We start from the raw sequence: 18,074 nt of genomic DNA on the forward strand, positions 1-18,074 counted from the left end.
TGGCTTAGTGGTTAAGAGCTACAGCTGCTAACCAAAAGGTTCGGCAGGTCCAATCCAGGAGGCGCTCCTTGGACACCTTATGGGGCAGTTCTACTCTGTCCTATAGGGTCGCTATGAGTCCGAATCGACTGGAGGGCAATGGGCTTGGGTTTTTGTGTTGTTGTTGCTGTTTGTTTGTTTTTTGGTTTTTATATATACCTGGGAAACCCTGGTGCAGTAGTGGTTAAGAGTTCGGCTGCTAACCAAAAAGGCTGGCAGCTCGAATCCACCAGCCGCTCCTTGGAAATTCTATGGAGCAGTTCTACTCTGTTCCGTAGTGTCGCTATGAGTTAGAATTGACTCCACCACAACGGATTTTACCTGAAGGAGTCCTGGTGGCTCAGTGGTTAAAAGTGCTCGGCTGCTAACCCAAAGGTCGGTGGTTGGAACTCAGCACCAGCTGGACTGGAAAAAGATGGGACAATCTGCTTCTGGGCAGTTCTTTTCTATCCTACAGGGTCGCTATGAATCAGAATCCACTCAACCACAGTGGATTTAGTTTTGGGTACAGATACGTGAAGGAGCCCTGGTGGCGCAGTGGTTAAGTGCTCAGCTGGTTACTGAAAGGTCAACAGTTTGAACCCACCAGCAGCTCCAGGAGAGAAAGATGTAGCAGTCTGTTACAGCCTTGGAAACCCTCTGAGGCAGGTTTACTCTGCTCTACGGGGTTTCTCCGAGTCAGAACCACTTGACAACAATGGGTTATAGATATGCTGTTTTTCTCCATGGTACTTAACAGTGCCAAATAACTTCTTGCTAATAATAATTTCATAAATTATTAAATAAGTTTTCATGTTTTAGCACATTGGTCTTTGATTATATCACATCTTAGATTTTCCAGAAACATCAGTATAATACCTTAGACAAAAGCCAATAAATAAAGGCACACTTGTCACTTTGACCACCTTTTCTGAGAGTCTGATTGAAGAGAAACTAAACTTGGATTTTTAGGAAAAGAAAGCATTACCTCTGCCACTGTTCAACAGCCTCAGAAATATCAATATCTACTTTACCCTGTCCATGACCATGGCATTAAGTTTGTCAGACAGTTTCTTGGAAGCCATAAATCTAGCTCACGGAACTCTGTGTCATGACAGGCTGGGTTCTGAGGCTTCTGGAGAATTCACATATGGTTGTGTTAAAAAGGAACCTTATAAGGCATCAACAGTGAACATGAGTACACATTAATTTATTTCACTGGCTTCTTCTCTTTTCAGTTTTGAAAAGCACCTTTCTAAACTGAAGTTTTACCTGAGAGGGTATTTATAATGACGTTGACTTTTCAGGCATTTTGTTTTAAGTTTAGGGCTTGTGGTGGTATAGATTTCACTATAAAATATATATCCCTTCATAAAATATCATGTTACATTTCCTAATTAGGTACCGAAACCCGTTGCTATGGAGTCAATTCTGACTCATAGTGACCCTTCAGGACAGAGTAGAACTGCTCCACAGGATTTCCAAGGAGTGCCTGGTGGGTTCAAACTGCTGACCTTTTGTTAGCAGCCAAACTAGTTAGGTAAGAACATGAAAATTAAATTTTGATAAAAAATTACTCAGTCAAGTGAAAAATAGCTATATTGAACTGACTTAAACTGGTAGAGTTTCAATTTAAAAAAATTAGGTTTCAATTGGAGCAAAATTTTATTTTAAAACAAGTAATACTATTTAATTTCAGAGGACTAGGGAGCGAAAATAAACAAGATCTCTAACTCTCAGACAAAGCTTCCAAACATATGAGGATCTCTAATTCACTGTTGCAGATAAAAGGAGGTCCCTAATTTATTGTTTCAAAGAGAAATTATTTGTCATATATAACTACAAGATGCTCTAACATTAAGGAAAAGTGTCTACAGTAACTATGAAAAACTAACTTAAAAAATAACAAACAAACCCTCTAATACAAAAGGCCTCATAACACAATTCTAAGTTAAGCTTGCTGAGTCAGGTAATTATAAATGGATTAAAATTAAAATTGGAATTTAGCCCTATTCAGTTTATAGCTTCATGCCTTATATACCCAGTTTTCATTTTGTGTGTGTGAGCGTAGAATAGGATTAATTAAAGTGGCCTCCATCATTATCAATACCCTTGAGAGAGCTGCAATTCATTTTGTTTCAAAATACCCACACACACACAAAAAAACCACAACATAAAAATATTGGAAGATAAGGAAACATATTGTGCTTTTAAGTTCAATATACATGGTATATAAAATTGCTTTGTAATATTTTCAGCTTAAAAGAACTTGCGAGTAAGTGAGAATACAGTTAAGGAAATCAAGAAATCATTGAGAAAATTAGTCTTGTCTTAATTCATTTTTTTTTCCTAAAGCATCATCTCCATACAGAAGAACTGCATAAACCGAAAGATGATTTTTTTTTTCCTTTTTTCTAATTGTTTCCTAAAAATCATTATATGGTATTTTCTAGCTATGGATGGATATGAACAGCATGTGTTTGAATGGGACGAAAAAAAAACTTAGTACTTGATTAATATTAGATCTGCCCCTTGGGATTTGGTTAGTCACTGATTCCTTAACACATACCTCCAGTAACTGTATAAAGAAAGGAGAACAAACAGCATTTTCTGTATCAAACAGAATAACACATTACTTACTCCAAAGTCACTTCCATGGTAACCTCTACCACAGAACACAACTAAAACTTGGACACAAGCCAAAAATCTCCTGAATGCCCAAAATAGATGTCACCATGCCTATTCACTTTGGCATATGCAGTTTCTCATAAGAGAATCTCTGGGCCCTCGGGTAAAACTATGGACACTTATTCCATGCATCATTTTATAATTTTTTTTTTTCTGGTTTTCTTGCTCACAGAAGAGAAGAGAGAACAATTACAAAGGACTGGTTTGTGATGGAGATGATGCTTTAAAAAAAAATGAATTAAGACTAATTTTCTCAAGGATTTTTTGATTTCCTTAACTGTGTTCTCACTTACTTGCACGTTCTTTTAAGCTGAAAATATTACAAAGCAATTTTATATACCATGTACATTGAATTTAAAAGCACAATATGTTTCCTTATCTTCCAATATTTTTATGTTGTACATTTCAAAACAAAATGAATTGCAGCTTTCTCAAGGTATTGATAATGATTGAGGCCACTTTAATTAATCCTATTCTACGCTCACACGCACAAAGGGAGTCGTTAGAGGAATTCATACTGTACCCACTAAACAAAGGACTCACACCTTGGTAGAGAAGGTAGACACAGGAGAAAAAAAAAAGCGTCCAATAAAAATAATGTAAGAATTAAAATAGCATGGTGATTAATTTATCTTTGGACATAGAGGTAATAGACTTACACACCAAAGAATCCACCCCAAAGGTATCACTGCAGTGTAGAGTAATTCTAATAATGTCTGTCTGTGATGAGGATGCTGAATACTTCAGAAAACACTAAGTTGAGTTTAGTCCCCTCCAAAGAGGCATCAAACATACAGTGGATTTCAGAAAGATAAATATCCATAAATGGCTAGATTCTTTCTAATACTTTTTTTAATGCAATGAATTTTTTTTTAATTGTACTTTAGATGAAAGTTTATAGAACAAACTAGTTTCTCATCAAACAGTACACACATTGTTGTATGACATTGGTTAACAACCCCACGACATGTCAACACTCTCCCTTCTCAACCCTGGGTTCCCTATTCTTTCTAATACTTCTGGAGTTTTTGGTGGTAAATTCGTAAGCTTCACTTTTTGGAAAATGTACATGTACAGAACCTCTTAATTGTTTTCGTTATTTGTTTATTGACAAGGTACAGAAATTCTTTTAGCCAGCCAGGCCCCTGGGGAAAGTTAGTGGTACCTTGGATTTCAGGGGTACACAGGGTCCTTTCTGTCTCCTCAACTACACCTTGGCCTACTGCCCTTGCTCTGCTTCAAAAGCTCCATCACAGCTCAGTGACCTGAACCCCTATTGCAAATGTCACTCTTCATAGGAATTCTGTTCTCTAAAAGAAAATGAGGTTAAACTAAGGTAAACTGCTTTAAAAAACAAAAAGCAGCCTTTCTAGAATTTTTATTGAATTGGCAAATGTTGTGTTAGCTACATTTTTAGAACAATAAAACAAGATTAAAAAAAAAAAACTGGGTGAAGGGAAAGAAGAGTTCAAATCACAATTAAATATAGAAGCAAACTAGAGGTAAAATGCCAATTCAAAAAAAAAAAAAAGTGTTTTCCAGGTTAGAAACACCAGACTGTGATAAGGTTTAAAGTGCCTGGACTTGCCCTGTCCTGGTCCTCTTATCTGATTGGCTCTATATTGGTTCTATACTTCAAGTTAGCGATGCATTAACCAATGCCCCTCCCCCTCAGTCCAGAACATTCTGTACATTCTTTATGTTAAAGCATACCCCGCTTTCCCCAATCCAAACAATAAAACATAAAAACCACACATCACAGATGCAACAAAGGAACAAAGCTAAACCAAGCTTTACAATAAGGTAACAATAATCATTTGTTTCCTGAACACAAGACAAAAGAAAACAAAATCCTAGCAGCTTCAAACATCAACAACCCCAAATAAATGAAGCTAAATATTTTAAAGACTATGTTTACTCTCAGAATAGAGGCGAGATGGGGGGAAAAAGGTCAAATGACCACAGAATGCTTGTCCCCGACACAAATGAAACCTGAAGATTTCAATGAGTAAAGAACAGTACCTTCTACGTAACTGGTCTTGCCTACTCACAGCTGTTTCCAGTGCCGACTCTTGTTTAACTGTCTACTGCCTTCAGTTTAAAGTTAATTCTGTTGGCAAAAAAAGTACAGAGCTTGTCTGGAAAACGCTGTTTGGACATAAACCATTCCTTTCAAAGCGGTGGTAGCTATATTTAAGTTTTCATGTAGAGGAGGATATAAACCTTTCCTGAAGCTAATTTTCTTCCTCCTCCTTCCCCTCAGACTTAGTCAGTATCCTCCTATCCCATATATTGAAGAAAGAGACAGAGAGGAGAGGGGAAAAAACTACAAGGAAATATACCTTAAATAATGTAGTATTTGAGCATTTGGAAAAAAGAAAGAAAGAAATTAAGAGAAAGAAAGAAATGAGAGCCATAGAAGGTTTGTCAGGACCTTAATTATAATTTAGCCTAACAGCCTCATTTTATAGATTAAAAAAAAAGTGATGGCTAGGGAAAATAAGTAGTTTCCCTGGTGGCGCAGTGGTTAAGAGCTCCAGAAGTAACCAAAGGTCAGCAGTTTGAATCCACCAGCTGCTCCTTGGAAACCCTATGGGGCAGCTCTACCCTGTCCTATAGGGTTGCTACGAGTCTGGACTGACTCAAAGGCAATGGGTTTGGTTTTGGTTTTTAGTATATCTCAAGGGAAGTGGTTTACTTTATTCCTCTGTATCCTTTTTTACCCTTTGCCACTGAGTTGATTCTGACTTAAAGCGACCCTATAGGACAGAGCAGATCTGCCCCATAAGGTTTCCAAGGTTGTAATCTTTACGGAAGCTGACTGCCACCTTGTTCTCCCACAGAGCAGCTGGTGGGTTAGAACTGCCTGCCTTTAGGCTGGAAGCTAAGCTCTTAACCACTGCTCCACCAGGCTCCTGTATCCTGGTATAATACCCAAATAAATTGTCAGGGCATAGATGGAGCAGTAACCAATTAGGATGTGAGAACCACATTTTCTCAGAGAAAACATTTCCCTTAACTTAAAAAATCCTTAATATTGAAAGTTTTTCGGTAATGCCCAATTACTCTGTTAAGGAAATGACCTTTTGGTTTGTTGATTTTCCAGAATAATGTTATGTTTCAGAAGTTGTCATTTTTCTGGACCTGCATTAGTCCTTACAGGGGACTACTTCAGTAAGGGATGGTGCTGTGACAGGTGCTGGGGTGAGGCTTTAATACTTCTCTGCACTCTCAGTGACACCGCTGCGTGGTTCCTGCTACCACAAATCTCCACTTCCAATTTGTCAAGATGATTTTTACCACACAGACAAATTTATTCTTGATAATTATTCATTCCTTATTTTGTTAAATAAACAAAAGAAGCAGCATGATGTTATTTGGTACCTTTCATATAACATTTTCTACTTATGTTTGAAGAAACTGTTCTTCTCCAACTGAAAGAGTGATGCCCTCATTATAACAGGGTTTTTTTTTTTTTTCAATTTCCTTTCTAAAAAGTATCCATTAACTAATTTATTCATTCATTTAACAAATATTTATCAGACACTTATAGAACCTACCTCATCATTTCCTTGTGGAATACAGTAACTGGCAAGCAAGAGTTTCTTAGGAAAATACATAGTATTTAAAATAAAAATGAAGGGTTTATGTGGCAACTAAGATCAACTTTCCATAACTACCCTTCTGTTAATCATCTCACTTCAAATAGGTAATCAAAGCTTATTTATATACTATTTACTGAGTTGCCCAACCTCAACAATATCCTTCCTAGGGTCAGATAAGCCAAAATTTGAAGTGGCCAAGACTGATATCACTCTAATAATTACTTACTCTGTTCACTATTAATCTTTCTATTTGATCTGGCTCCTTAAAAAATTAAAGTCAAATGTACCTTACACCACACAATTCAAAAATACAATGGACAAATGCGCAGATAATTTAATACTTATTTCCAAACTCTTATCCCTTCTTTAACTCAGAAACTCACTCTTTGGTTTTGATTTTTGTCATGTACTTTACAGGTCGAATTGTATCTACCCATGCCCTGGATTTTGGCAGAAAACAATATAACTACAACTACATAATTTAAAAGTTTTTATAGTTACATAAAAAAAAGACCGTTTTTAAAATAATGATCAGATTTTTTGGAATACATTTGCCAAAATATTGAGTAAGTAATGGGTACTGTATAAATTCTTCAACCCTGAGAAATAAACAACAGATTCAAAAGACAAACATGTTGAGAAAGAAATCTTAGAAAATCATACTTTTGGTTTTGTTTGTTCGTTTTTTAAACAATCTGCAGGATCCTATTCTCTTTCAATTCTCAATTAGTTACAACTTCTTGAGTACTAAGGAGCCCTGGTGGTGCAGTGGTTAAGCACTTGGCTGCTAACCAAAAGGTCAGAATTTTAAACCCACCAGCTGCTCTATGGGAGAGATGTGGCAGTCTGCTTCTGTAAGGGTTACATCCTTGGAAACCCTATGGGGCAGTTATGCTTTGCCCTAGTGTCATTATGAGTCAAAATCGACTCACCAGCAACAGGTTTGTTTTTTGTTTAATCGAATTGTATGTCATAGATTGAATTGTGTCCCCCAAAAATATAAGTCAACTTGGCTAGGCCATGATTCCCAGTGTTGTGTGGCTGTCCTCCATTTTGTGATATGATGTAATTGTCCTATGTGTTTTAAATCCTAATCTCTACCTGTGGATAAAGAAGCAAGTTAGGTTATGTAAAAGAGGACTGGGTGAAATGCAACACCCTTACTCAGGTCACAGCCTTGATCTCATGTAAGAGGAGTTTCCCTGTGGTGTGGCTTGTAACACCTTTTATCTTACAAGAGATAAAAGGAGAGAAAAGCAAGCAGAGAGTGAGGGACATCTACCACCAAGAAAGAAGAACCAAGAGTCGAGCCCATTCTTTGGACCCAGGGTCTCTGCATTGAGAACCTCCTAGACCTAGCAGAAGATTGATAACAAGGACCTTCCCCCAGAGCTGACAGAGAGAAAAACTTCCCCTAGAGCTGGCACCCTGAATTTGGACTTCCAGCTTCCTAAACTGTGATAGAACACACTTCTGTTTGTTAAAGCCATCCACTTGTGGTATTTCTGTTACAGAAGCACTAGACAACTAAGGCAGTCCCCAAAGACATTATCATTTAAATTTATAGAAAACCCTAATATGTCAAATATCACAAGAGTCTGACACATAGATACATATTATTAAATATTGTGTATTTTCATTTTACTTCTTAAACTTTACTTTTGATGTTGAACATTTTCCCTCTAGCCTGTCAAAGGATCAAGAGGAAATATGAGCAAAATCTTAAAAGAGAAGTGGGCTGTGAGATAAACAGAGATTTAGATGGAATGAGTCAGGGTGATTCAGAGTGGTTGAGAGGACTTCAGGAAGGAAGGTATAAAGAGAAGTCAGGTTCAAGCAGATTCTTTGGAGCAGGAGTGGGCTGATCCACAGATAAAAGATTATAGGTATTGAATTCAAGGACCAAAGTCTCTCAAAATAGGTTAAGCAAAGAGGAAACTAGCAATTTTTGTGACCAGTGCTATCAACAGGAAATGGGCCCTCAAACCTACTTTGTAATTCATGGCATGGTTCTTTCTAGCCATTAGAAAGGGAACATGTGTTGCCAATATGTGAGTTCAACGCAATCTAAAATAGCACAACAATTCACAATCTTTTTTTTAAAATGCTCTATCTTTATATTTAGGTCCCTTGGACATACTCCAGGTTGCCCCATTCTTGGCATTCTCTGGGTTTCAGAATCCTAGAGTAGTTTAGAGGGGAATAGTGTGTTTTAAAGGCTGGAATTGTGGAATTGAATCTCACTGATGGTAGAAGTACTTACAACAGAGGTGAACTCCAGGGCAGGCTATATTAACACAGGCAAGGCAGTCAGAATTCTCTACCTCTTGATCTCCTCCTCTCAGTTTTCAAGTTTATAGTAACACTAGAAGAAGGCTTTTACTGAGGAATCCAGGAGGGCTCTTTGGAGACATCAGTGAAGGGCAGTGACTGCATGAATAATTACTGAATTATAAAATTCTATGTTTGGGAAAAGAGTTCATGCATGGAAGTTTTTAACAGTTCCAGAGAACTGATGCATGTAAAAATCTCAAGTGTCAACTCTTATAAGTTAATTCAAGCTTTTGTTTATTTTGTTACCCATTGCCTCTCATAGTCTATTCTCCACACAGCAACCAGAGAAACCATTCGCCTCCTTCATACCCTCCAATGATTTCCTATCATTCCCATCACACCCCTCCTTCATCCCTCCAGTAGTTTCCCATCATTCCCCTGATTCATATACTCCAGTAGTTTCCCATCATTCCCCTGATTCATATACTCCAGTAGTTTCCCATCATTCCTCAGTCTCCTGCTTCGCATGGTTTCCCACAATTTCTCTGCTTCCTTCCTACAGTGGCTTCCCATCATTCCCATTTCATCCTTAGAGTGGTTTTTCACTGCCCTCAGTATAATATCCAAATGACTAACCATGACCGTCTGATTTAGCGCCTGTTTATCTTTTCTAATGCATTTCCTAACCTGCTGTTCCATCTGTCTGGAATGTTCCTCTCTCATATCTTCATGTGATAACCTCCTTCTCATTATTCAACACTTATTTCAAATGTTGTTATAGTTAGCTGCTGTCTCTTTGGCCCCCAACTTACGGCAACCCCATGTACAATGGAACCAAATGCTGCCCAGTCCTGTGCCATCCCCATGATCTGTTGAGGATCAGACCATTGTGATACACAGGGTTTTCACTGGCTGATTTTTGGAAGTAGATCGCCAGGCCTTTCTTCCTAGTCTCTTAGTCTGGATGCTGCACTGAAACCGGTTCACCATCATAGCAACACACAAGCCCCCACCGACAGACTGGTGATGGCTGCACATGAGATGCACTGGCTGGAATCAAACCCTAGTCTCCACCTGAAAGATAAGAATTTTACCACTGAACCACCACTGCCCCTGTAATTTCAAAAGTCACCTCCTCAGAAAAAAATTCCTGACCACTCTAGCTTACCATCCCTCACCACTCTATAGCCAATTTCCCTATTTTAATTTTTCTTCATAGCACTTACAACTATGAGAAATTATCTTTTGTTCTTATGTATTTATTCACTTATCTAATTAGTTGAAATATGTTTACTATCTGTTGTTGTCTACAGTAAGTTTCATAAGGTTGGAATTTTTTTAGGCCTTGTTTACCACGTTTCCCAGTGTTCAGAACAGTGTCTAGTATACAACAGGCATTTGACAAATATTTGTTTAATAAATTAATTATATTTTCTGTCTGGGTTTCTGCTCTTCACTTACCAACATCTAACATATGTCCATAAACATGAAGGTAAAACCTAATCTACTTTCGTAATAGACTTGACACTACAAATCTCCCAGTGGCTCAGCAGCCAGGAAACACAGGTAATAAGAGCCCCAGCTGGGCTGTAGACAGTAGTGTCTATACAAGGTGCCTCTAAGCTCGTGAATTTTGTTAACACACAGGCCAGATAATACTCTCGCCTTGCCAGAATATCCTCTATGGACACGTGCCCCTAACTAGAAATGTGATTACATTTGCTAGAAGGTTTTATGAGCTTCCAGACATCACCTTCGTTTCCTGAACGCTACAGTAGTTTCCTTTGTTGAAACAGCAGATGCCCACTAGCTAATTCTATCATTTACAGGTGGTTTCAAGAAACTGCCCTCAGCTGCCAATTCTTCAAGAGCAGAGGCTAAAGCCTTGCACTTGCAACATATGTTTTCTAAGTGAAAAGGGGGGAAGCCAAATAATTTTACAGAGGTGCACTCACAGATAATTTAATCTCCCATCTCAGCTCGGCTCCACATGGATTCAGAGCTCTCCAACAAGCTGTAGATTAGATTTTCTCCCATGGCGTGAGTCCTACTGCTTCCTAATTATCTGATCTAGTGAGTCAGCCTTCTCCAGGTCTTGGGGCTCAGGCACATTGTGGAACTCACTTTGGGTCCAGCCACATCAGAAAGGTGGCTGTGTTTTGAGAAGACAAAGAGAGGGTAATTCTTTGTTAGGAAGAAAATGACTTTTCCCATATGCCACAAGGCACCTTCTCCCAGTACACCAGCTTGAAGAAAGCTCTTGCCTAAGCATTGGAGCCCTGAGTAGCGAATAAAACTATTTAAAAAAAAAAAAAAAAAAAGAAAGGAGAAGTAGCGCCCTTTTCTTATGGTATTAGATGACTATGTATTAATCTAAGTAAATAAATGGCATTTGGCTAGTCAATAAATCAAGGCCTCAAATATTCATTGACTGCCTTCTATGGATAAGGTCTTGTGCTAATTTATATTATCACTCCTTGTTATCTCATGGGATGCTAATATTTATTTATCCAGCATATAAATTTCTCCAGAAAAACAAAGTAAACCTCCCTTTCTTCATTTCCCCTCTCCCTCCTTTTCTTCCTTTCTTTAACACATGTTTTCTGAGCCCACATAATGTGTCACGAAGGAAATCCTGTCCTCAGGAAGCCTGCCTTTTACAGGTAGGAGAAGTTTAAAGACTGTTGGGGCGATCAGCACTGGGCTATAGGAGAGATAATCAAAGGAACAAGGAATCTAGCCGGGAAGTAACCACAGGTTTTCTGAAGGAGATGACATCAAGATGCGGTTTGAATGTAGAATGAGAGAGAGAGGATTAACATTAAAGGCAGGAGACAGAGCACCTTTGGGTCACTTTAAGCAGTTATATAAAACTGGAATGTAGAATAGATAAAATATATAGGAGGTGATATAGGAGTTTGGTTTTATCCTTAAGGCAATGGTAGCCATTGAAGAATTTTAAACGGGAAATATTTTTAGAACGACAAGTAGAGAAAGAATTCAGGGGCAGGTGGTCTAAAAAGATCACTTAAGAGGTGGTTTCTACGTCCAAATAAAATACTGTGATGGTGTCATGGACTGAATTATGTCCCCCCAAAAATGCATGTATCAATTTAACTGGGCCATGATACCCGGTATTGTGTTATTTTCCTGTATGTTGTAAATCCTGCCTCTGTGATATTAATGAGGGAGGATGGGTGGCAGTTGTGTTACTGAGGCAGGACTGAATCTACAAGATTGGATTGTGTTTTGAGGCAATCTCTTGAGATACAAAAGAAAGAAGCGAGCAGAGAGACAGGGGGACCTCATGCTACCAAGAAAGCAGTGCTGGGAACAGAGTGCATCCTTTGGACCTGGGGTCCTTGTGCAGAGAAGCTCCTAGTCCGGGGAAAGATTGATGAGAAGGCTAACAGAGAGAGAAAACCTTTCCCTGGAGCTGACACCCTGAATTTGGACTTTTAGCCTTCTTTACTGTGAGAAAATCAACTTTTCTTTGTTAAAACCATCCACTTGTGGTATTTCTGTTACAGCAGCACTAGATAACCAAGATAGATGGTTTGAAATTAGACAGTAGGGACAGAAAGAAGATGGCCTCAAGAGATATATAAGAATTTCTGTAAGTAAAAAATAAAATGGGAAAGGCAATCTTTCCTCCAAAATCTCTATAAAAATCATTACAGAAGAACATATCCAATATTACAATTGAATGAAACTAGTATTTACTAGGCCCTTGTTATGTAACAGGCATTTTATTTAAGTTTTCTCCATTTAACAAATGAAACTAAGACACACAACTTGGAAGATCAATAGCAAAACTCTTGGCTATCTGACTGCAAAACCCATGTTCTTTCCATTAAATTGTCTTTTTGAAGGGAGCACACATTTTGGACACTTTCTAAATCTTAGATTATATACTTAGATTTTAAGAGATTGTAGTATAATTTGGCAGCAATTTAAATGATTCCTTGTGCAGAACTGTTTAGGTTTCCTAGGTATCAGCATGCTAGATTTGAGGTCCAACACACAAACAATTGTATTTGCATAGTTTTTAGGGAACTACAGGCTTAGCTACCTTGCAAAGCACAAATCCTTCAACAAGTCCTTCTTGATAATTATTTTAAGCCTAGAAGACATATTCACAATCTGTACTAGGACAAGCAGGAGACATTGGACCGAAAGCACACTTGGCAGATACCCTAATTCAGTCAAGTCAAATATTGAGTTTTGAGTCGCATAAAGTGGGAAGGATAAATCAGGTACAATGAATCTAGACAGGCAAGAAGTGAAACTCAGATAAGACACTGAAAACAGAAACACTGAAAACACAGCTCAAATGAGAGACACTGCTGAGATCTGCCTTGAAATTAAAGTAGGGAAAATCCTTCTTTAGCATATTTTATATTCACTAAATTTTTTTTTTTATGGGTAGGATACGAGTCAGAACAAACTCAATGGCACCTAACCTTACACACATTAACATGGGTAGGATAACCATACACTTTGTTTTGCAGATCCTGACTCTTTGAGAGTAAAAGGGGATGCCATTGTTAATTAAAATGAGACAGCAAATATAAACCAGGATTTTCATAGGCAGACATGAACATCTACCACACTACTTACAACGTGGACATTATATTCACCTTCAGATGATAATATCAAAAATGAGTATACAGGTCTTAAAGTAGGTACCTCCTAAAGTGAGGTAAAACAAGAAAAGCCAGGAATTCTTATATATAATTTGGCGGGGGGTGGGGGGGTGGGAACTAACGTGCTTAATATATATACAGTGGCCAGATCAACTGGACTGTTCAGGGATATTTTATTATTTTCATTCCATAATTTATTATATACCCAATAAAATGAAAATTGGATGAAGTTTCTTCATTATAAGAAAATCACATGTAATAGGATGCAATGCCTAGGTTCCCATAGTATCTTGGTATGAAATAAAAAGATATCGGTAATAGATGGGATGGGTTCCCCCATGCTATTTTGATTATTTAAAAATGAACACGGGGTTTATTTCTTCAGTGTACTATCAGTGAGTCAATATAAATAAACACCAAACTGAATCCCAGCTCACCCTCCTACCCCATTCCTGAATCCTTTCCAGAGTTGAGGGCATCCTTCTTATATGGCATGTTTCCTCATTAGGCTAGAGAAAAGGGAGGGTAGCACAGCATGGGAAACAAACATCCCCTGGTACAGACAGAAGATATCAGTCAAAATTAAGTATGTTTCTAACCTTGGTTCTGTCAGCAACTAGTTGTGTGACCTTGGTCAAAATACTTCACTTCACTGGGGCTTAGTTTTCTCCTAACATGAAGGGCTTTGGTAAGATTACACTGGAGGTTATTTCAGATGTGAAATTCTACTATTGTCTGAAATCATTATCTCTCATATGTTTTAAATTTATCCTCGAGGATTGGGAGGATATCTGTTGTATCATAAAAAAATTAAAACAACTGTAATGTTAACAATAATAATGATGTTTAAGATTGCCAAGAATATAAACATATGTAATAGGGAAACATTTCATTATTTTAGTATATAATATGGGTCCTATTAGAGTTTTGTTGTGGGATTGTGGGAAAAGTATATATAAAATCTCAAGGCACATTGTGCTTAATAAGTTTTAAATATTCTGCTTATCTGGGCCCCTGCAACACACTAAGGATCAGCCATTCTGAGTTTATATAGAAGAAAAAAGATTTCTCCCAGAAGTGCAAACATTGCTTTCCTACATTATCATTTTTTTACAATGAAAGAGTGAGTCTCCATTTACAAGATAGGATGTTAGAAATGAACAGAGGAGGCACTCCCCTGATCTGTAATTTTTGACAATTCTTAGACAAGTTCAGTTCAGAAAATAATGAAAACAAATTGCTCATTGGTCCTGTGCTACTGGACCGCAAGCTTCAGTGCAAACAAATATAAAGAAGCTGGACTTCTCTTCAAACTATTTTTATTCTTTTCAATATATAGATAACATATTTTCTTGTAAAAAAAAAAATCCAACAATAAAGAAGTATATAATATAAAATTTAAAGTTCCTGCCCCCTCAATGCTTATCAATACTATTTTCAAGGATTAACCACTATCAACAGATTGCTATGTATCCATCCAGGTAGATTATCTATCTGTCTGTCTATCATCTACTATCTATCTGTCTGTCTGTCTATCTATCATCTACTATCTATCTATCTAATCTATCTACCTACCTACCTATCATCTATCTACCTATCTTCTATATATCTATCATCTATCCATCTATCATTTATCTATATCCACATATATGTATATTTGCATAAAAACATACGTATGCATATCCACAAAACTGTTTTGAAAAAGGAAACATTACCTTCTTTTATCCCATCATAAACTCTAGTGTCTTCTCCATTCTAGACCCTTGGATTTATCTCTACAATTTATCAGATAAATTAAAAATAATAATAAATGCAATGATCTCTTACTGGCCATCAAGATTTTAGCAAAAAGGAGTATCTAATAAGCATATACTGATTTGAATGAATGGATGGATCACACCAAAGACACTAATCTTATCAAAGTGAGAGAAACTGACAGAAAACCATTTTTTATCAAGTCTTCAAGAATTGCTTATTTGAATGTGTTCTAAATAATGGGTTTTGTGTAAGGATACGCCCATTTCAAACTTGAATTTGGTATTTTCATCATCACTATGTATTATGCAATAAAAAATCTGATTTGAATAGGTCACTCTCCATCATAAATTGGGTTCTGAAGTGTCTCTACCATTTTAATTAACAATTTGTTGTGTCCATTAATCCTGGCACCTTTGCTGAATTTACTATGTCTGAGATTACGAGATGCTAATGTATATTTCCCACAGTATCTCCAGAAATAAAGCACTACCATAGGCCTGTCTTTAGCCAGCACTTACTGAACTTGTGAGATCATTGCTGGTAGTTTTAGGCTATCCTGAAAATAATTTTATTTCATTTTTCCTAGGTATATTAGTCAGTATATATATTTTTTTATGTTGTCATCCTTGAATTACATTTGATAGTTCCTTGGTCTTGCAATGAACTTAAATTCTGATTTTTTATTTATATAATTTCATGAAACATTCATCATCAATGTCAGAAATGTCTTACTGTGAGAGAATTTGTATCTCAGTGATGGAAAGGGTGTCATTGGAATTTGTTGGTAGAATGTTAGAGTACTTTTATTCTTTAAATTCATTTTGTTATTGACAAGTAAATGGTATTTAAAGTTATAAAAATGGGTGAGGTAGCCAAAAGGGCAAGTGTAATTAAAAAAGATAAAGAAAAATTGAAACTCATGGCACTACAGTGCAATATTAGTAAACGTCTACGTGTGGGGTGTGTGTATGTATGTATTTGTGGGTGTGTGGGTACATGTATAATTTGTAAACATTTAAATAAAACATAAATTAAGGTGTACTGATCAATGAAAAAGTCTGGAGACTCCTGTTTTTACAGTGATGGACATGTTAACAAAAAAAAATTGCACAGTGGTAGAAGGCTTATGTAGGGTAATGCTATTCAGCTCTATGCACCCCTTCCCTAATGGAATCAGCTTTGCTCTTCCCTGAAGCATGCTGGGGATGAATTCGGGATGGCACGACTGGGCCAGCGGCCAAGGCCGAGGAATGTCTTAGCAACAAGAAGGAAAACATCTGGGTCTGGATGTGAAGTCCCTGGGAACACTGACTGCCCAAGGACGTGGGAGAAAAACAATAAGCCTTGGTCCCAGCTGGAATGGTATATAAACTTGGGTGCCTTGCTAGGTGGTTGCGGAAAATACTCCAGCCGGCCACCACTGGAAAGCAGCTGCTTGACCGTGTCAGTAAGTCTCCCTGAATAAACTCATGAATCTGGAAAGGGCTACGTGTCAGTTCTTCAGATTATCTGCCGGGATGCACAGTGAGGGTCTTCCCTTGCCGGGGCTGTCCCCCTACAGCCTATAACAGAGGTATGAGTTATTATTATGTCTTTTGTAACTTTTTCTTTTGGCATAATTTCAAGTTCACAACGAAGTTGCAAGAACAGTACAAATAAGTCCTGTATGTCCTTTATACAGATGCACCAATTATATACATTTTGTCCCATTTGCTTTATGATTTCTCCATCTCTTGATCTATGTGTATACATATTACTGATTTTTGGTACCACGTTAGAGTAAGTCGGAGACATTTTACACTTTTACTTCTACACAGTGTGCACTTCATGAGAGGAAGGATATTTTCTTATACAACCTCAGCACAACGATCAAAATCAAGAAATTTAACATCGATATATTATTATCTAATTCATAATCCATATTCAAATTTTGTCAATTTCCCCACCAATGTCTTTTAGGGCTATTATTTCCCTAAGTCCATGATCCAATCCACTCATAAATTCAATTTATTTGTTAATTTTCTTTAGTTTCCTTTAGCCTGCAACATTTCTGCAACCTTTTTTTGTCTTTCTTGGTCTTGACATTTTTTTAAGAGTGCAGGACAGTTATTTTAATAGATTGTCTCTCAGTTTGAATTTGTCTGATTTTTCATCACGATTAGATTCAGGGTATGCATTTTTTCTTTATTTTTTTTAGAAAAACCTGAGAAGTTATACTGTGTCCTTTTCATTGTATCATGTCAAGAAGTACTTGGTATTGGATTGCCCCTGATATTGCCCCAGTATTGGTGGTGTTAACTTTGATGCATTCCCTTATCAAACCTTCATTCAGGAATTTGGTAGTAGTTGGTGATTTTGTAACTCCATCATTCATTCTATATTTATTAGCTGGCACTCTATTATAGACAAGATCTTTCCCTCCAGCCCTATTTATTAGTTTGTTTACATTATGAAGTCACAGATTTTTATTTTATCCAATTGGTCGTAAACAATTATTTTATTATGTACTTTGATACTCAAATATCTCAGATTTGCTCAGTGGGAGCCCCTTTGAGTACCTCCTTATTTCTGGTGCAATAAGATGTTTCAGGCTTGTATTATACTTTCCCTGCCCCACACTGGAATCAGTCTTCTTGTCAAAGACCCTGATTTATTTTAATGGAGAATGGTAGTTAGAAACCATGAGCTGAACACACATGTCATTACTTCTAGGTCATCTTACCAGACAGAGCTCATCAAATGGAAAATTTAGAAAGTGAAAAAAAATATATATATATATACACACACAGTATATCTTATGTTTTAATTATATGTTTTAGTTTTTAACTATATGTTTCAATTTTAAAAAATATGATTGGATTCTCAGGTACAAAAGATGGAAAGATTAGCACTTAACACCTCCTTCTATTCCTCCCTCCCATCTTCTCCGAAATATTTGTTATGTATACATATTAACAAAATAATAAGAATCACGTTATATCTGCTTTCTGTTCTACAACCCTACTTTTCCCAGTTGTGAATCTCAGTTGTATGGTTAAATGGTTTCAATGTTCATTGAGAGAATTTTATCACAAATTCACATTCT

At 37.0% G+C, this 18,074-nt stretch overlaps 1 protein-coding gene across 10 annotated transcripts in view; it reads right to left on the reverse strand.

The window, feature by feature from the left end:
• Positions 1–18,074, reverse strand: part of ARHGAP24 (Rho GTPase activating protein 24) — a 574,638-nt gene that overhangs the window by 241,376 nt on the left and 315,188 nt on the right. Inside the window, exon 1 of one of the 10 annotated variants that reach the window (XM_010594083.3) lies at positions 4,729–10,848. The exons of the other annotated variants lie outside the window; for them this stretch is intronic. The gene's annotated coding sequence lies outside the window, so the exon portion shown is untranslated. Of the gene's footprint in view, positions 1–4,728; positions 10,849–18,074 lie in introns of those variants that run through there. 10 annotated transcript variants of the gene reach the window in all.

This window comes from Loxodonta africana, chromosome 5 (assembly GCF_030014295.1).
Source record: "Loxodonta africana isolate mLoxAfr1 chromosome 5, mLoxAfr1.hap2, whole genome shotgun sequence".
NCBI classification, from domain to species: Eukaryota; Metazoa; Chordata; class Mammalia; order Proboscidea; family Elephantidae; genus Loxodonta; species Loxodonta africana.